Consider the following 21,656-nt stretch of genomic DNA (forward strand, 5'->3'; position numbering starts at 1 on the left):
TTAAGTCTGTTGATATCCCTGAATAACTCCTAGGTTGAAAGGTATGCATCAACATGTGAAGAGAGCTCATTGTTTAGTTTTCAGGCTTCAGGTCAATTTTATATTTTGGTTATGATATTTTTTAGCTCTAAGACTTTCTAATTCGAATTATTTGTTTAAAGTTATAAAAACTATAAAATACACCATACATTATACAAGTTTTAGCTACACTTAAGATAGCATGAGAGCCTATATTTCGCTCTATACAGGTGTGCATGTATGTATATGTGAGTGGTGTGTGTGTGTGTGTGTGTGTGTGTGTGTGTGTTTGTGTGCATGCATTTATTTTTGTTTTTGTTTTTTCGAGATAAGGTTTCTCTGTGTAGCTTTGAGCCTTTCCTGGAATTCACTCTGTAGCCCAGGCTGGCCTCGAACTCACAATGATCCACCTGCCTCTGCCTCCTGAGTGCTGGGATCAAAGGCGTGCGCCACCACAGCCCGGCTGTGTGTGTGTGTGTGTGTGTGTGTGTGTGTGTGCACATTTTTTATGTGTATGTTATGATGTGTGTGGTATACATGCATGTTTATTTCATGTTAAAAATTCCAAAGCTAAGTAAGGATGATGTCAATAGGCACATGCACACAAACACATATATCATGAGTATGAATTAATTAGCTCAACATCTCAAGGTTATCAGCTTTTACCTAATCAGTCAGTGAAGAGGGGATATTTTCAGTGAAAACTGAGGCTGATAAATTCAGTCTAAATACCTATACTAATCAAAGGGATAAAAATAGCCAAGGAGGACTGTGGGGATGACTGAGCTGCTAAAGTGCCTGCCTTTAAATAATGAAGACCTGAGTTTGGATACTCAGAACCACACAAAAACCTGGGCATGGCCTTCTGTGCTTATAACTCCAGTGTTGTTGGTGGCAGGTGGCAGAGATCGGCGGGTTACTGAAATTCATTGGTCAGCAAGCCAAGATGGAGCCTTGAACTTCAGATTCATTAAGAGACTGGTCCAGAGAATAAAGGTGGAAAGTGATGGAGGAGACATCCCCACTGCCAATTTCTGGCCTTCACAACACAAACCTATTTATGCACCAATACCTGAACACATATGTCCACACACCAATGCTAACAAGTACATATACCACACACAAACATCATCATCACACACACACACACACACACACACACACCAAAAACAAAATTTTCAAAGGAAATCTTAAGGATAATATTGTATAAATGTATGGTGTATTTTATAATTTTTATAACTTTAAACCAACAGATTTAGAAAGTCTTAGAGCCTAAAAATGTAATAACCAAAATATAAAATTCATCTGAGGCTTAAAAACTAAACAATGTAAATATTTCCTTTGTGAAAAAACAAAAAGAGAATAAAAACACGTGATAAAAGTCTAAAGGTAGGGCCAAGTATTCGGGAGCTTCATTCAGCTCTTGGGTCTGCAAACCAGGATGTAAAAGTGAAGGAAGAGACTAGCAAGTATCCTCAATGCAAAGCAGGATTCAGGTTCAACACTGATCCCTTTTCTTCTCTAGCACTGACTTTGCTCCTACACCCTTTGAGATGCCTCATCTTATTGAGACCAGAGAAGGCAGCCTGGGATAGCTGGAACTGTTACTGTTCGCCTACATTCTTGTGTCATCCTTGGGAGTTTGTGCAGTACATGCTTCCAAGGAAGTCATGTACCGCATGCAGAATGAGTGTGCGCATAGATCAGAAAACAGCTAGTATGTATTTGCTAACTCCATTTTGTGTGTGTGTGTGTGTGTGTGTGTGTGTGTGTGTGTGTGTTTGAAATATTTATTTAGTAATTTTAAAGAGATTTTAAATGACACATTTATTCAATATTCACCTTAGTTAGGGTTTCTATTGCTACGAAAAAACACCGGGACCAAAAAGCAAGTTGGGGAGGAAAGGGTTTATTTAGCTCACAATGCAGCATCATTGTTCATCATTGAAGGAAACCAGGACAGGAACTTAAAATAGGGCAGGAACCCAGAAGCAGGAGGTGATGCAGAGGCCATGGAGGGGGACTGCTTTCTGGCTTGCTTTCTATGGCTTATTCAGTCTGCTTTCTTATTGAACCCAGGACCACCAGCCCTCTTCCATTGATCACTGATTGGAAAAAAATGCCTTACAGCTGGATCTCATGGTGGCATTTCCTCAACTGAGGCTCCTTCCTCTCTGGTGACTCTAGCTTGTGTCAAGTTGACACACAAAACCAGCCAGTAAACTAGTCAAATAGGTTCTTGATTTTTAGATACCAAATTGTCTAACTCCTAGATGTTAGATATATGATCCTTTTCACTTGAGCCAACATTTTCTTTTTCCAGAGATTTTTGTTCCTTCTCTCTTCTTCGGCTATATCTCTCAAGGGATAACTTTTCATAACTTTTATAACTTCAGTTATGTCATCCAAGGGGAAACTTCCTGTAACTTTTTTTTTTCTGAGTCAAGTGTTTTCTCAAGATAACTATTTCCTAATAATCAAATACATATGATCATATTTAGTCAGTTCACTTGACTGGGCTGTGGACTGTTCACATGAACTTTACCTTGAATGACATTCTTTTGATGAAAATATGCTTCTTTGTTTTTTTGTAGGTTAGATGTATCACCATAGAGCAATCTTTTGTTTTCACTGAGCATGAATGTTAGCCTGAGTATATGTATATGAGGTTATATTTGCTTTTTTTAGCTTGCTTATTTTACATACACACCCCCCCATACAAATATACATATATTTCACATATTTAACAATTATATTCTTATTTCTGTCTATTTTCTGTCTTATCTTTTTTTTACAAAAAATTTGTCTGCATATGGGTCTAAATATATAAATATATTTAAATGAACTTATATCCTTCTCAGACTGGCAAATACTGTATATATTTATATGAATACCTTTTATGTATTTTAAATTTATGTCCCTAACATGTTTATGTGCTTGTTTATGTTTATTCCATGTTGTTGTCTATATAGTTCAGTTCATTAATTTTGTGTACATTTATAAATACTCTGCATAGAGTACTGTCATTGGATGAGGTCCTCATTCATGCTTAGCCCAACAATGAGGATTAAAGAGTAATGGCCACATCTCCCACAGCAGAAGGTTCAGGTCTTGTGCTCAGCTCATTGCTTCTGATCATCCTTCCCTATGTTTTCATTACGAAGATCCTTGGTAGAAAGTAAATATTCAGAATCCTAGTCTTAGCTTAGCATGCCTCTGGGAGTCATGGCCAGGTGTCTCTTACACTTTTTCATGATATGCATGAGTGCTCATTATGCAGCAAGCATCTTCCTCTGTCCCCCACCACCTGCACTTTGTTTTTTGGGGGACAGTGTGTGGTCATTCAGTACTTAATTTCTAACAGGCAGCTGGGTTCTCAACTTTTTCTCCTCATATTTTTCTTTCCCTTTTTCTTCACTCTTCCCCTCTCCCTCCTTCACCCACCTCTTTCTTTCTCTTCCTTCTTTTCTTTCTTCCTTTTATCCTCACTGTTGAAAGGATAAAAGCCACAGCCACTCTTCTTAAGTTGCTTTCTCAGTGACAGAAAAGGGATAAGGAAGGAAGGGTTATCCGATACAGTTACTATGTGTGAGACATGGAACACATTTCATAAAGGAAAGGCAATCGAAAATCCCAGGGCCATGAGGTGGACGCAGGGTCATCTCGCAGCTGCTGTGGCAAGCTTTGAGAGGTAAGTGTTCTCCCACTGAACTCCAGCCCTAGCCCCCTTCCCTCCTCTAGAGTAAGAAGGGAGACAGGAAGAACAAGACGATCAGCGCATGAGAGATGAGACTCGGGAGGCAGAGATGGGGCCAAAATTCACACATGTGAAAATGTCATAATGAAATCCACAGTGTATACTTGGTATATCACAGTAACGAAGAGCAGAATATCAGCAGTTTTTCGAAGCACAAATGGTTGTTGGGTCACCTTCATTCACTTTCATTAGAGCCATGCCTGTGTGCTGCTAAAACTCAGTGAGACAGAAAGTAAGAGCATTGGCTGCTCTTCCAGAGGACCTGGGTTTGATTCCCAGCACCCACATGGCAGTCTACAATCATTATTAACTCTAGTTCCGGGGGTTCTGATGCCCTCTTCTGCCCTCTGCAGGCAATATACACACACGTGCTATATGTGCATACATGATATATACATGAAAACAAACACATCCATACATATTAAAAAGAAATTCAACTAGGAGTGTACTTGAGTGGTGGAGTGCCTGTCAGCTAGTATATGTGTGGCTCTCCGTTCAATTCTCAGCACTCAAAAGAAAAATGAAAACATAAAAAAAATACATAGCCAAGTTTTCAGTCTAATTCTATCAAATCTGGGGGATCTGTAGAGTCCATATTAACAGTAGATGCTCTAGATGATGTGTATGCACACTTGAATGTACACACACATTTGAAAAACCACTATTGTCCAATAGTTCCTTTTCTTGAAATAAAAATACTGTCATATATATTTCTATATGAATGTGTATACAATACTATATAATATTTAACAGTTAGGCCATTTATAGTATAATAAGAAAATTTTATTTTATATAATTGTATGATATAATGTAATATATATTAGATAATATAATAATTGTATCTTTTCTTTAGTGATAATTATGTCTTTGGTCAGGTGCCTGAGGGGGTTAGTTTGTAATCACATTTACTTTTCTACCCATCATCCATTCTATTAACTCCTTTGTACATTTAATTTTATAATACACTGAGGATTCTCTGGTTGGACATGTATTCCTTGTGACCACTTCTGTTCCATCATATTCATTGGCTTCTTTCCCATGAACCAGTGAGTGCTGTTGTTTCCTAGAGAGGGCTCCTTTTGGTCCTTTTCACCAACACTAAAAGAGAAGACTTGCTTTTTCTGGAGAACTCCATTGCAATGGACATGTCCTAGGTTATGTAGTTTTTATGAATTAAAAAGCAACATAAAATGTACTATGTTTCAATGCTAAGACTATTTGAAAGGTTATGCTTTCTGTGTTTCCAAAGTAATTTCTTCATTGGTGACTAGCCCTTGCTCCTCATTATCACTTCTCTGTCACTGAGAAAGCAGCTTAAGATAGGAGGTTGTGGCTTCATAAAAAGCTGATATCTTAGGAAAAACACTTTTACTGGGAGAAGAACTACAGTAGTCAGGTATTACTATAATAATGCCACCTATATTTTTTAAATGGACATAAACCTCTTACTGTTTTACTCTGTTTTATCCAGCTTTATACTTACAGGGCTGTAATCTGCTTATTTGAGGCTAAGCTTTTCAAGATTCAAATTAAAGCACAGAGTTCTGATTGGGTTTCAGATTTAAGTGCTGGCTGAAGGAGCAGGAAAAACTCTGGTAAATTCTCAGGTAAATGCCAAGTGAGTCATTACATCACATTGACTCTACTTCTCAATGCAGTTGCCTGGTCTGCGGAAGTGTACTCCACCCATCACAGAAGCCCTGTAAAATATAGCACAGGGTGTGGGTATGGAGTACACCCACAAGGAATTGAATAATTGGGGAGATAATGCAATCTCTATGGGAAGGAAAGTATAAGAATGGCTTGAGTGTTGTTGCTGTACCTAATGTTTTGTTTGTTCTTTGGTCATTATCAGAAGCCGCCTTAAACTTTTTAAAGGAGCTTCACTTATTAAAATGAAAAAGTTACTCATTCACTGGCTTGGGCTTCCTCTTGAATATCTTAATTTAGTAGTTATAGAAAAAAAGGAGAATCGACTACAATCTCTCTCTAAGTGTCAGACCTGTGATTCATACTTGACATTGACTCTTCCAGACGTTTCTGATTCCCATCCAACACCAGTCATTTCAGAGATGCTTTGTTTAATAATATCTACGTTTCCTTAATGTCTCATTATCAGTTTCTCCTTGAATTACCCTGGTGTTTTTCTCCTTTCTAATCTTTAAATCAATGTATATTAATATGGTGGGATTGAGCTTAGGGCCCCTGGGCTGGATAAGTGCTCTACCGTTGAGCTCTGGTCTTAGTCCCCTTCACTTTGATTTTGAAGTAGGATCTCAGTGTGATTCTCTAGCTGGCCTCAAACTCTTTTTGTGGCCCAACCAGACCTTAGGTATGTGATCCTCCTGCTCCAACCTTCCAACAAGCAGGGATTACAGGCTTATACCACTAAATTAGGAAGATTCTGTTAGATTCAGCTCAATTTGCCTTTCAAATTTCCTCACTTCATTTTTTTTAACTAAGAAATTTCACATTTAACTAAAACTTTTTCTTATAAAACCCTGGAGGCAGAAGCATCGTATTTTAAGAGAAACACCTGAGCATGTCTGTGCTTAGAGGCCCCAGATACTGAGTTTTTGGCTTCCATTGACTAGAAGATAAACCTCAAATATCTTTAGTTAACATCTAAGTACTTTAAGACCCTACTCCATTACTTTCTTACTTAGAGAACCTCCAATCTCCAGCTTCCTTTCCCCAACCAACATTCAATATTCATAGAATATATGCTACAAAACTTATTCTTGACTGGGTATTATATATATATATATATATATATATATATATATATATATATATATTCCTAATATTCAAAGCCTAAGACAGGTAGATTATGGGTTTAGGACAAGCCTGTGCTAATCAAGACACTGATTAAAAAATAATCAAAACAAAACAAGCATATCCCCCCTTATTCCTTTTTAAAATAATCTCTTTATTTTTATTTTACATGCATTGGTGTTTTGCTTGCATGTATGCCTATGAGAGGGTATTAGATGTTAGAGTCACACCATAGACAGTTGTGAGCTGCCATGTGAGTGCTGGGAATTGAAACCCAGGTCTTCAGGAAGAGCAGTTAGTGTTGAGCCATCTCTTCAGTCAGCCTTTAGAGAGTCATAAACTGTCTTCTATATTCAGCAAATCTGTATCTGTCTTCAGGAACCAGATCAAATGTTAGCTTTGTTTTCAGGCCTTACCTGTCTCATCTCTGGAGACAGTGGCCTCCCATTGGGGGCTTCAGAGCATGCTGCCCAACTATGACTTAAAGATTTTATTTCATTGGGAAGGGGATATTGCTCTGTAATAAAATAATTTTTTAACACAAATAAGGCATGAACAACATCCTTGGTAAATTTCCAGCACTTTATTTGATATGAGTGGAAGTATGTGTGTGTGTGTGTGTGTGTGTGTGTGTGTGTGTGTGTGTGTATTATAAATATACAACATTTGTATCTAAATGTGTATTTCATGAATATCTTTATTGTAGAAACATCAAAAATCTTTTTAAAATTTAGATGTTTAAGAACTACTAAAAAGAAAACTTACCTATGGTAATTGCTGTTTTCTTTTGCTTGAAAGAATATTGTTAATATTTTGTGGTTATGTCTTGAAATAATTATTCTCTCCTTTATCCACATGGCATGGGTATTCTTTTCAAATATACTTAATTGTGGAATTTCATCTCATTGCTTCTCTCCCACTCTAGAGCTTGCATTTCCTTGAGGGTCATTTTTTTTCCTCACCTTATCCCTTGCCCAACAAATATAGATCATTGAATTAAGTTTTCTGCAACTTAATTGTAATAGAAATGCATTTTTAAGTTTAAATTATTCAGTGAACCAGGAAAGTATAATGCCTGTCAATAAAAGAAACCACAAAACAAGTTGTGTTTTGCTAATATCAGTACATGATGTTTGTGTTAAGGATATTAAATGGCACTGTCTTAACTGGATCAATGTCAACACAGCAGTTACAAGGTCATTCTCTATATAAATACTGTTTTCTTCTTTTTGCCCTTTGTGAGTGCTTTGCTATAGGGAATCCAATCCCAAAAACTACACATACTAATCAAATAATGCTGCAGTATTTGCACTGCAGAGGTGTGCAAGGTGTTAACTCACTCTGATCTTTTTTTCTTTTTTCTCCTTCTTTTAAAGGAGGGTAGCTTCTTGTCTGATCTCCTTATGGTCCTTGTCACAAGTCCATGGCTTTTAATCACTCATCCGTCCCGTGACTTACAGCACTGCGGGCACCATAATAACACTCTAGCTTGTGTGGGTGATCTCCCTGATAAAATCCCGACAATCTCTCACTATAATGGGAAGACAATCAAAATAAAAAATGCTTGAAGGGTTCAGGTGGTGGGGCATACTATTTATTTTTCACTACGTGCAAGGATATTAAAATACTGACTTTCATACTTTTGATTGAGTTCGTGATGAAATCCAAGAAAAATTGAAAATTTGAATTATTCCACTGCCAGTAGGGACTGTATATCATGACGAGAAAGCCAGCCTGTGTCACCAACTCTGCACCGTGGTGTTCAGAGTGTCAAACTGTCTGTCCTCGTTTTGTCTCAGTTTCTGTAGGGTTTCTAAGCAATTAATTTACTGTATGGTTCTTTTATATTCTAATCACCATGCGGAACTTTGTAAAGATATGTGATATTAATAATGGTGCCTGGTGTTGTTGGAGTGATTCAGATTTTTCAAGGTACTTTCCATGAAATTACCTCACTGGACTCAGTAGCTCTCGGGAGTAAACAGTGGGATTCTTAGAATTCCCCCACCTGCCCCACGCCACCTGCCACCTCTGTTCTGTCATTTCACTGCTCCCCTTTCTGTCCTTGAGAGGGGTCAGTTTGGTGCAGAGGAAAGAGCAGAGTGTGTGAATCCAGGAACTGAACTCCATCCTTGCCTTGTTGAATTAGCTTGACTAGGGCAACAATTTCCCTTCTCTGAACCTTGGTTTTCTAATTGACAAAGTAAGAATAATGATGAACTATATTTCCCAAGTTTCGAGGATTACATCATGCACAAACAGAAACCATGAACAGGACAAAACAGGCCCTTTAGCTTCTTTCAAGGGAAGCTAGAAGATTAGAAAGAAAGCAGACTTTGATATCTCTATGTCTTAGTCATAGATTTGATGAAGACAGCCAGGCTTTCTCAGCTTCATTCTCTTGTATGGAAAAATGGGCATAATACTATGTATCTTTTGTAGCTGTTGAAAATATTACATATGTGTTGATCCTATCACAGCTCTATACACAAAGACGAATGTTCTAACCTTACCGTGTTGCTTTTGTGTTCCTATAACCCTAGCCTTGGTTTGATGGACAAAGACAGGTACCCTAGGATGTTGATGACCAGTCAGCTTAGGTGAAATGGCAAGATTCAGATTCAGTAAAAGATTACATCTCAGAACATAAGATGAAGAGCAGTAGAAGACACCTGACATCCTCTTCTGACCTCTACATGCATGAGAATGTATACTCACAACTGCATACACACACACACACACACACACACACACACACACACACACACACGACTCAGCCCTGAGGTTTTATTTTTTTTCTTCAAAGCCATATATAGTCTTTAATTGTGGCAGCAGAAAGGGACCTATGGAACTGCTTGTTAGAGAGAGGAGCCCGTCCTGTTAGGGAGCACTAGCTTGTCCCTCCAGACCCTGTCTGGTAGGACCTGAGCATCACTGACATGGCTCAATCCTTTCTTTTCACAGACTAGGAAACAGAGTTTGAGAGAAGTGGAGAGGTTTGGGGGCCTGACTCCACAAAGCCGGGGAGTGGACTCCTGAGAGTGCCCCTCAGCTCCGTTCCTCTTTATTGGTTCCTGTGGTAACTGAGGGTACACAGTGCAATGTGGACAGTCAAGATTCCACACCTGGAAGTCAGCACAGTGTTCTTCAGTATATGATGGAACATGTAAAAGTTGAGGGAAGGAAAAGGGGCCTGGAGTAGCTGTGAAGAGAGTGGAAGTGATTGACACTTTGAGAAGAGCAAGGTGACCTCTGCTACAGAGTCATCTTTTGTGACTTTCCAAGGGGAACATGTGAAGAAAAGTTTGTTCACTCTAGGAAAGACTTTGACCACAACCACCTAGACAAAAATGAATAGTAAAGTTTGAGGCATATGGATAATTTGCCAAAAAAAAAAAAAAAAGCAAAAAGCCAAACATGGTAAGTTTCCCATTATTATAACTTTGTGAAACAGTGAGTGGGTTGAGGTTAGTTACAGGTGTGTGGATGAGGAGTTACAGGAATATAGGGGCCTCAAAGGTGCCTGCTTGAATGAAAACCCAATTTGCCATCATGGATGACCACTCATAAAACTTGCTTCTTTGGAATTCTCTTTTGATCTTGCAAGCAACTTGGCTATAAGGGAGTTGCCTCTCCCACGTAACTGCTACTACTCATATAACTTTGGGTAAGGACCTTGGGAATCCTGTACCTTTCAGAAGATTCCTGAGGCTTGTGAGTTTTGTGTACTTCCTGAGTACTGAAAAATTCACTTATTTCCAGAGCGTCAGTGAGCATCCCTCACAGAGGACATTTTCAACTGATAGTAAACAGTTACACAAGAGGGTCCACACTGGAAACCCCAAGAGGGCCATAACTTGCTTCTGCTCCTGGTCCCTTAAGGAAAAAGAAGTTTCTGACTTTCAACATAGACTTTACATTTTTTTGTTTGACACTTTCTTTTTAATTAATTGAGCAAACTAATAGCTGAATGAGACATGTAATTAGAATAGTCCAATAAAAAGAGCAAGGTTGGAAAATATGGGTGAGAATATTTAAATTAGGATGCTTATTAAGTTGGAGGTGAAATGGATCCAGTAGATGATGATTTGAAGACAGTCAGTGTCATTATGTCATGAAAATTATTTAGATTTATGTGATAATGGCAGAAAACCTACAAATAAACATGCTTCTCTGTCAACTTGGTCAAAATTAAAGTTATATATCTCACTACAGATCATACTTTAAAATTTTTGGATATATTGTTTTTAGGAAAAAAGCAAATACCAAGTCTTGAGACAAATGTATAAATAACTTTGCAGAAAGAAATAGTAAGCTAACCAACTTTATCTAAACTGGAATTTAGGAAAGCAGTGAAGGGGACATGAGGTCCACTCAGAAGTCTTGTTCTTTATCATGAAGGAATTGCTAAGAACCCTGCTAATCGGTCCACTGATTCTGTTTGCATAAGGGGACTTAATGAACTATGTTAGGGAGATTTTTAAAACATTAACCTGTCAGGTACAGTGAGATTGGATTGAAAAGATTAGAAAGAATTGTGAGGATACATTAGCTTCTAATTTTTATTTATGTGTTTTTATGTGGTCATCCACAAGGGTAGAAGCCATGAAACTAGAAAGTGGGTCACAATAGGTTTTGAGGAAGGAGACTGTGGAAGGCAATAATGAGGAAAGGGGTTCCTGAGAGTAGAATGTTACTGGGGTAGAGATAGAAGCTGTGAGGCACTTTCTTAATTAGTGATCCATGAGAAGAGCCCAGCCCACTGTGGGAAGTGCAACCCCATGGCTGGTGGTCCTGGTTTCTATAAGAAAGCACGTTGAGCAAAGCCATGTGGAGCAAGTCAGTAAGCGCATTCCTCCATGGCCTCTTCCGCAGCTCCTGCCTCCAGGCTCCAGCCTACAGTAAGAGCTGCTACCCTGACTTCCTTTGATGATGAACATTGAGAGATATGGAAGTACAAGCCACATAAACCCTTTCCTTCCCAAATTGCTTTGGTCATGGTGTTTATCACAGCAACAGTGACCCTAAGACAATATGCTAACCAAAAATTGTATAAAACTTTGAAAAGGGGGTTAGTCAGTTTGAGGGAACAATGTTTAATGGCCGGTTAAAGAATAGAAGCTGGGACAAATAGGACAAACATTTTGTGACGATTGGGAGAATTTCTGTAGTGAGGAGGAGCTGCCACCAGAGAACAGTGGACAGAGACTGGAAAGGAATCTTGTGAAGGCATCAGCTTACTGCTAGAAAAGCATCTTCTGTGAGAAAAGGAGTCCCTTTCCCTTGCAGGCCAGATTAAGGCTAGTGTGGAATGAAGCTGGCATTGCCTGACCATAACAGCATTATGCATCACTAAGTAGAAGGCTGTAAAATCGCAGCTCTCCCAAATGAACTGGCATTCACCTGGTGCATTTTGTGTGTAAAACAATTACTTTGCCATGAAAGAAGATAGTCTTATTGACCATATCTATTTTGAATATATTATTTTCGCTTCAGAAATTATATACTTTTGACTGTTTCTGATTTTATATATAATTTGGAAAATTGAAAGATTGAATATTGGATGAAAATATTAGATTCATGTTCTCCTTAAAATGGGTTGGATAATGATGAGACCTTTTCTGTAAACTAGAACTCTAAACACAAAGGGTCAGTATCCCTATACATTGAACATTGCTTTTTAGTTTGAATTGACTCAGTATTCATAGTAAATTAGAAAGCAGTCAAGGACTATAAAAATCACACTTATTGTTTTAAGGAATAAATGGCTTAAGTTATTCACTTTAAAAAGGAGATTATATAAGAAGTCTTTTCTGCTTATTAAAGGAAATATGTGACATCAAGCATTATAAATGTCACAAGAGCATTTATATGTAAGTTCATAGTATTAAGAGAAAAATATGAGCCTGCACAAATTTGTGTATCTTTTGTGTGTGCGTGTGTACCTGCATGCACACTCACACGTGTAAAAAACCCTCTGTTTCTAGGCATTGCTGGTACAAAGGTCCCCCATTTAAGTCTTAGAACAAAATAAACATGTGAGGTTATAATTATTTTATTGAACTTTCTTATTTTATGACCCACTAATGATTCATAGAGCAGTCATATTGATGAGTGCTAAAAACCTACAGCTTCAATGAGGTTGGTTTTTAAAAGTTATTCATTTATTATTTTTATTTTTCAATGCCAAGAAAATTCTCAGTTCCCAGTCTTATTTTCCATTTACAGTAAACCACAAAAATATAATTCTTTATATGGAGAAGGAACTAAAATATGTTGGATGTATCCAACTGGCAGTGTGTATATAGTTTTCTAAATTACTTTTAATTTCTGACCCAAATTGTACATCTAAGCTTGTCTTACTCCCAGCTACTCAATATGAGATTTATTTTACTTCCTCCACTTTTTAGGCTGAAATTACTAGAAAACTTCCCTGGTGAGGCCACTTATCTGTGGTGAGCTAATATAACTGAAGGCCTGCTTTTAAAAGTTGGCATTTCGTATACTTTCATGTGAGTTATTTGCATCATGTTTTATGCTGTACACAGTTCTATGGTAAGAATTCTTTTATTTTTACCTGTTTTTGCAAGTATGCATTCAGCTTCCTCACCAAATAAACAGCATTAGGATAGAAGTATATGTTTCTGTTGAACTTTCCAAATTGCCTAAGGTTAAGTCTCTTTGTGCTCTTCAGGTCTGAGCAATAAGTGAGTAGACAGAGGGCAGAAAGCACTTCCAGTTGCATGAGCTCAACGACAGGAATGAAAGTAGGTGCCCCATCACCCAGTATTCGCTTTTCTACTGTTCATGAGTAGATTCAATTTGAATAGCAAGCATAGAGGATTGTTTTGTTGCATCTAGTTAGTTTTAGCAAGGTACCTTAGCCCTTCCCCTGTTGACTCAGCAACTTAAGAGGATGAGGTGAATGGGAACCACTTGAGTTCATAGTTTAAGGCCAATCTTGACAACAAGGAAGCGTTATTCTTCCTAATAATAAAGGAGAACAACAGAGGTTCAGTGTAGTGATCAATAATCTGGCCAATCTGGGTTTAAAGTGCAACTGCAAACTGAAGAGTGTCAAAATTAGTCTAGCCCCTTCCAACTCCTTGCTTTATACAGGTCTTGTTCACTGACAGATCACAGCTTCATCAGAGTCAGTGTGAGTGGAAGAGCATTTGTCAGGCTGGCTTGAAGACTCTTAAATGTTTTAAGTCATGTTATTATGAAAGAGTAAACCATTTGAATTCTATGAATGTGCTCACTAAAATCATTGTCTTTGTACAGTGGATTTTCTAATAAACACATTTTTTTCTGTGAAGATAGGAAGTCTATATCAATTCAAGAGTACGTGCTTGAATGTGGAAACAAGAGTTGTGAGCCCACCTTGAATGTTAAGAAAAGTGGTGCATTCCATTCTAAAATGAAATCAAAAGAGAAATGTGTGTTGAGAGTAGGTGTCCTTGCTCAAGTTACTATAGCATTGTAGACGTCAGCTTTCTCTATTTTAAAATACATTTCTCCTAAGATGGGAACTAAATGAGAAAAGACTGAAGTAGTCATGCAAAGTATCTGGGACAGAAGTGGTCCTTAATATTTAAGTGCAGTATTATTCTGCCAATAGAACTCTTAAGATCACTGACCAAGCTAAAACCTTTGTTAAGAGTTCCATCAGCATCTTTGATTATGTCTTGGAGCTTTACTAGTGAATAGTAGAAAATTAATTGTGCAATGGGAACTCTATGGAATATACTATAGTAACTCTAGCAAAAACTTCTAGTAATGGGGGACAGGGAGCCTGAACCAGCCATCTTCTGTAACCAGCAAGGCCTCAAGTGGAGGGATTGGGATACCAACTCAGCCACAAAATCTTCAACTTGGAGGACCTACAGTTTGTTCTGTCTGAAGAGTGTTCTGGGGCCAGAGCCTAACAGAGTAATTAATCATCAAAGAGACCAGAGGGATTTCATTCAGCAACCAATGTTAGTAGATGCAAAGTCCTACAGCCTAACATTAGGTAGAGCTCAGGGAGTGTTGCAGAGAAGGAGGAGGAATGATCAGAGGAACGAAGGGGGTCAGGGACACCAAGAGAACATGGCCCACAGAATCAATTGACTGGGACTCATAGAAGCTCACAGAGATCAGGGAGCCTGTTGGGGTCTGACCTAGGTCCCCTGCATATATGTTATGGCAGATAAGTTTGGTATTGTGAGACTCCTAACAGTGGGAGTGAGGGTGGTCACTGACTCTTTTACCTACTTATGGGACGCTTTTCCTCCTACTGGGTTGCCTCATCCAGCCTTGATGTGATTGCACGTACCTGGTCTTATTGTAGCATATTATGCCATTTGTTTTTTGTCCCTGGTTGGCCTGTTCTTTTCTCAGGGGAGATGCTGGTGGGTGGATCAAGTGGAGGGGGAGGACAGAGAGGCAAAACCTGTTGTTGGGTTGTAATATATAAGAGAATAAAAACTAGTTCCATCAGCTTCTTCATCTGTATCTTGAAGTTTTACTAGCGAGTGGTAGAAAATTAGTTGTAGCAGAAATTTTCTACAGTCCAAAGATGATCAAACCTAAACATGGCCTATGTAGAACACACAGCAAACCTTTTACTTCATGCGTGTTTCACTGATAGTGTGACGATCAGATGCAGATTGACTGGATGGATGATCAGTGGCATGTCTTTAGAGAAAGAGAAGTTATTCATGGCCTCTGGAGACAATTCAGCAGAGTGGGTATTTGGACTGGGGAACACTGTCTTTGGAGCTGTGTTCGAGGGTAAAGCTAGCACAGAAATGATTTCCAGGAGCATTTTCATTCCCTATTGGATCAAAGTGACTTTTGGCTGTGTGTGTGTGTGTGTGTGTGTGTGTGTGTGTGTGTGTGTTAACTGGCTGAACAAACATTTTTCTTATTAGAAACTGGTTGGGAAGGGAGAATAAGATAAATGTTCCTTATTTACTTAGTTACTGTGTGTGAAAAGAAGATTTTATGAGATGCTAAACAAAGGGAAGAAAATGAAAAATCTAGTAAAAATAAGACAGGAAAAGGTGAAGCTCCTAATTCTGTTCCTTTTATACTGAATTTTCAACAATGATGTGTTTCTAGAAGCTTACCCTTTGCAGTGCTTTCAAATTTATTAGCATCAATTACAGGAAAATACTTTTAGTGTTACTTTCAATTGTTTAGGGTGTATATCATATTATCCAAAAAGGAAACAAAACATATCATGAAGTTTCATAATTAAAATTTTCTAATTTTTAGACTTTTTTTGATGTGTATATAAATTTTATTTTAGAGTTAAAATCCTGGATAATTAAGAATTGTGTAATTCTTAATAAATATATGCCTAATGACTCTGTAAGTAGTATTTTACTCATTTCTATTTACTTATACAAGTAATAAAAAGTTTATTAGGAATTAGTAGTAGCATAAACTTTTAGTTTGGTTAACTGGATATCTAATATATGCAGTAAAATTAAATATAATTTTGGGAAAATCATCTATCTGACTCGATTTTCAATGAAGGCATAATTTTCATTATGTAACCCAAGACTGAATAGTAAAATAGGAGTTAAAATAAAACCAAATTACGCAGTTTATAAAAATCTGTTACTGATTTATTCACATCAAAATATGACATCTAATTTTTTTTTCTGGGTCTTGATATGAAATACACTACTGTGGGATGGTCTGTATGTCAAATTACTCTGATTGGTCAATAAATAAAACACTGATTGGCCAGTGGCTAGGCAGGAAGTATAGGCGGGACTAACAGAGAGGAGAAAAGAAAGAACAGGAAGGTGGAAGGAGTCACTGCCAGCCACCGCCATGACAAGTAGCATGTGAAGATGCCGGTAAGCCACGAGCCACGTGGCAAGGTATAGATTTATAGAAATGGATTCATTTAAGCTATAAGAACAGTTAGCAAAAAGCCTGCCATGGCCATACAGTTTGTAAGCAATATAAGTCTCTGTGTTTACTTGGTTGGGTCTGAGTGGTTGTGGGACTGGTGAGTGACAAAGATTTGTCCTGACTGTGGGCAAGGCAGGAAAACTCTAGCTACAATACACCTAAGCTGTGTCATACTGTTTCACATGTTACTACACAGAAACCAGGGAAGGACTCTGTTTCCAGGGCTCCTCATGACTTGAGTGTGTGTTTCCCTGTCATCATTCTTCCTGTCAGAGGAGAGATTTAGACGGTGACTGGCTTTCAAGCAGTGTTTTGGGAGTCCTCCAGATCAAGGCTGATTTTGTCTTCCTTATAATTTAATTTGTGTTATGTTCTTGAATGTTTCTTAAAGGTTTGGAAGGTTCCTGATCTCGATTACATACATAATTCCTTCACCTCTGGCATTTTATGATTCATTTCTTTGATTCCTGTGCTTGAGCCAGACCCAGAAGTTGCCATGGAAGTGCGTTTTACATTTCGGAAGCTGTTGACGCTGGAGGATGTTTATAGATCACCATCTTCTCATTCTTCTTTGACACAGAACTCTTTTTAAAAGCTTAATTTTGTGTCTGTCTCAGACATGAACAGACATATATGCTGGGGAGGGGGGCCACTTCTTCAGAGGAGTTGTAACGACAGTGTGTCAGCATCACGTAGGGAGTGCTTACTGATTTTCACTATCCTCTCTTGTTGTGTTTGAGAAATTGCCATTCTCATCCTTCAAGGGGCAAGACATAGGGTGAAGAGAAAAGACAGTAGTAGGATTCCAGGGTCTCCAAAACACAGAGAAATGTAAGATCAACATTCCAAATTTCATAGCAATAAAAGTTACATATTACGGCCGGGCGTTGGTGGCGCACGCCTTTAATCCCAGCACTCGGGAGGCAGAGGCAGGCGGATCTCTGTGAGTTCGAGGCCAGCCTGGGCTACCAAGTGAGCTCCAGGAAAGGCGCAAAGCTACACAGAGAAACCCTGTCTCGAAAAACCAAAAAAAAAAAAAAAAAAAAAAAAAAAAAAAAAAAAAAAAAAAAAAAAAAGTTACATATTACAAGTTTTAAATGAAAAGAACCTATAAACTATCAAAATGAACAAAAAACTCAAATTATAAGTAAATAATAGTTCCTTGTGTAAAATTCCATGCTTTCCAAGCAATGCATGCCTTTGTTCTCTAACACAAAAAAAATTGTTTCAATCCATTTTTAGCAGCGAAATTTGATGAATCTTACTAGACATGACACACAGAACTTTCATGTAACTTTCAATAAAAGCATTCAGTTCACTTCAAACAGTGATACAAAGATGACTACTAGGAGGTATATAAAATGCCCTGAACATGATGACATTGTGACCCATTTTCATAGACAAAGATTTTTGGTGTGTGTGTGTGTGTGTGTGTGTGTGTGTGTGTGTGTGTTGTGTGTTGTGTGTTGTATGTTTGTGTGGTATGTGTGTGTATGTATGTATGTGTGTGTTGTGTGGTATGTGGTGTGGTGTGTTGTGTGTGCTGTGTGTTTGTGTGGTATGTGTGTATGTGTGTGTGATGTGTGGTATGGTATGTGTGTGTGTTGTATGTATGTGTGTGTTTGTGTAGTATGTGTGTGTTTATATGGTATATGTGTGTGTGGTGTTTGTGTGTGGTGTGTGTCTGTGGGGGTTGTGGTGGTGTGGGGGTGTTTGGACCTTGTCCACTGATTGGTTATTAGCATTAGACCAGAGAAGCCTCTCTGAATGGCGATGCAGTAAGGGAATATGTCACAGTTCCTTAGTTACTTAAGCAAATAAATTAGCTGGCCACAGCTTATCTGGAAATTTTAGAGTAGTTTAATGAGACTTTCTCGTGTGGATATTGAAAGAGTTTGCTAGTCTTTCCCTTAGATGCTGTTCCGTGGCATCTTCAGAGTTTTCACTGCCCACCCAAGAAAACGAGCGCAAGTTAATACATTTTTAATTATTGCTGTGGCTGGTCATCTCGCTTCTTCTTCCCGCTGGGAACACGTTTGAATTTTAAACTGTAGAAACTGCAAAGGAAGCACTCTTGGTTCGCTTCTGTATGAAGCAGGGGTAGTGTTTTAAACAGTCATTATACCATCATCTTATAATTGTTTGCTGTGTGAAGGAAAAACTAATACATTTTTCAGGCTCACGTTTAGTGCTCAGTCTTTCCTTCTGTCTGACAAGTGACAGTGTTAAGGCATATTGACTCTCTGAGGGCTGTCACTCTTCATGGTGTGAGTGTTGAGCACACATGGGCATCTGAAAGTCAGAGAGGAGCTTTACGATCCAATAAGAGCTTTTTCCAAGTGATGTGAAATACCCAGTGGCTTACCATGTTACACTTTTCTAGAATTCAAAGTTCACGCTGTTTCTAAGGAATGAGTGTTGACCTAAGATATTGATTTGTTTGTTTGAAATAGCTCATATGAAAAGTTTCCTAATTGTATTTTGCCACACCAATCAAGAGAGCTGTCTTCTAACACAAGTGACAGAGTTTTGCTGTTCCTAACTGGGCAGCAGGACTAAGCCTTGCTCTCCTTACCCAGCCTGTTGACATTGTCTTGTTAAACAGAGAACCATCTCCCTACTCTGCATGGGAAGTTGCCCAGTGGCCTGCCCCTGGGCATGTGTCCCTGGGCACAGCCACTTCCCTCTGGAAATAAATCCCTTTATTACACTGCCCCCTGGACCTCACCTGGTGCCTTTGCAGTCTCAAGCCCTGAGGTGATGCCTTGGTTTGTCTCCATGGAAACTATGTCTTCTGCCATCATTCTTCACTGAAGTTCATCGTGATTTATTTCAAGTTGGATTTATGTAATGAATCATATAATCGTTCCCTTTAAAATAAAACTAATGATGGAATTTAAGAAAGCACAGGTAACATTTTAAGTTCTAGTTCCTAGAGCTTATTATAACATCCACTAAAGGTAGAGCAGGTTTCTTTCTTAACAAATAATCTTTGTAATCATTTCTTACAGCTATTCTCTCTCTATTAATGTCTGTAAGTGAGAAATTGCATCTGCATTGATGAGTGACCTTGTAGTCTCTTATATATCAGGATGTTTTATCAGGAACTCCCCAGCTACATACATATCATGAGTACCTTATTGTTATCACTACACATATAAAAATAAAGGCATGGAATATTCAAGTAAGGAAAGTCAAATGGATGCTACTTTTTACAATGCAAATTGTTACTGCTTTAGTGAAATAAAATTTTACAAAACTGACTATATTTTCCTTTTTTGACCTGTGCATGCAAAAACCATGGCTCTCCTCTTAAAGGGTATAAGAGGTAGTTCATTTTCGAGCTGCTTTAAGTGACCATGGACTGGGAAATACATGTTACCCCAAAGTTCATCTTCCAGCATTTTCATAAAGTTATTCCATTTTACAGAGCAAGAAAAGTCATAAATCAAGGCAAATTTAAAAGACATTTAAAATGACATCAGAGAGGTCATTACAGCAGCATGGGGAAAGCTTTTCAATAAGACTTAAACATATCTGATAATATAATATGCTGAGCTTTGGGGTTGGTAGAAGTTAGTGGTCTGCCAAGTTAATAGATTTCCAAAGACTTTTACCTGTTAGTCACAGATGTTAGTTCTGACACAGAGGTGGGCAAAGAACGGCTATTTGTGGGGCTAAAGCCAGCTCAAAATGAGGTAATTTACCTCAGGAGATGCAACATCCCAACGTCTCCACAACACTGGACTTTTAATCAGTCAGTCTTTGCAGACACGGCTGCTTTCCAGGAATTCTCCCTCATAGTCCCTGTTGTAAAAAATGTCAGGAGGTATATACACACACACACACACACACACACACACACACACACACACACTCACGCACGCACGCACGCACACCGAGCCTTTGGTTCCTCTAAGGAAACACATCTCCAGTAATGAGTTCTCTGGTGCACAAAGCAGGTCAGCCCTTCCTCAGAAGTCTCTCAGTCATCCTCTGGATGCATTCTTTGCTTGATGGCCCCTCTAAGGTTCTGCTCCAATGTTCTTCTTGGAGAAACCCTCATGGGTCACTTTGACTAGGGTCTACCCCCAGCATCTTTTCCTCATTGCACTCTAATTGTATGCTAGCTCTCAGGCCCCTCACACCTCAAGTGAGGTAGGATGCTGAGGATGCTCATCAAATGGCCTGAAAAGCACAAAGAAATGCCCAGAGGCGTTTGATGGAGCCCAAGCTACAGGTTTCCTGTTGTTACTGAAGGAGCTGAGAGGCAGCCACATCTCTCCCACCTTCTCCACATATTAGGGTCCTAATCGGCACAGAACTAAACTTTGGAGGAGGAAATGGATCCCCAGACTTGTGTGTCAGTTTACTGATTAAAGGACAAATGTTTCTATATTACTAGTATCCTGCAGGTCATCTAGTAGCTTGCTGGCAGCTCTAGAACTGTTACAATTGTCTTCCTATTTACAAGATGACTTATGAACAGCATTGTAAAGCAAGGTTAAAAAGAAACAAAACCAAAGCCATTTACTTATTTTGCACAGGACAAGAGGCCTGTGTACTATCACATTTGCTGGAGGTCAGAGGACAGCTTGCTAGACTCTAGTCTGTCCTTCCATCATGTGGGCTCTAGGGATTGAATTGAGGCCATCAGGCTTAACATCGATAGCCTTTAAACACTGAGCCATCTAGCTGGCCCAAAAGGCTACATTTTAAAACCTGTCTCCATGGCTATAAGTTAGAATCTTTTCTTGTTGTTCGCCTCAGAGTCTGCCTGCTGTTTTGCCTACCACTTCCTTAATGAGATAGTTAGTGTGCTAAATTATAATGTGCTAGGACCATGCTTGAAGTTTTAGACCCTTTATATGTTTCCCACTAGGTACGTACATGCACATAGGTACAAAGTGGAAGTTTACAATTCTCATTAGTGTTCTGAGTTCAGACCACCTTTTAATCTGGTAACTGACACACAGAGAAGCTAAGCAATAAATCCACGGATCCAGTTCTCTCAATATTGGGCTTGATCCTCCAGGTAGCTAGGTGGTCCATGTCTTTCGTGTCCATGTCTCACGAAGAAATGTTTGGATAGCTCTTGTAATACTAACAGGGTTTTCTTAAGTATCAGCCATTCCCAGATCACAAGGTTATTGCCTGCCACGTTGTTCTCAGGCTATGTAGTATTCCTTTTGGG

The 21,656-nt window shown here is 38.7% G+C and overlaps 1 protein-coding gene across 3 annotated transcripts in view; it reads left to right on the forward strand.

Annotated features, from left to right (window-relative positions):
* The window catches only part of Hnf4g (hepatocyte nuclear factor 4 gamma), a 136,231-nt gene that overhangs the window by 46,079 nt on the left and 68,496 nt on the right, over positions 1–21,656 (forward strand). The window contains exon 2 of one of the 3 annotated variants that reach the window (XM_076563773.1): positions 9,458–9,577. The exons of the other annotated variants lie outside the window; for them this stretch is intronic. The gene's annotated coding sequence lies outside the window, so the exon portion shown is untranslated. The remainder of the gene's footprint in view (positions 1–9,457; positions 9,578–21,656) is intronic. 3 annotated transcript variants of the gene reach the window in all.

The sequence above is a fragment of the Peromyscus maniculatus genome, chromosome 2 (genome assembly GCF_049852395.1).
Source record: "Peromyscus maniculatus bairdii isolate BWxNUB_F1_BW_parent chromosome 2, HU_Pman_BW_mat_3.1, whole genome shotgun sequence".
NCBI classification, from domain to species: Eukaryota; Metazoa; Chordata; class Mammalia; order Rodentia; family Cricetidae; genus Peromyscus; species Peromyscus maniculatus.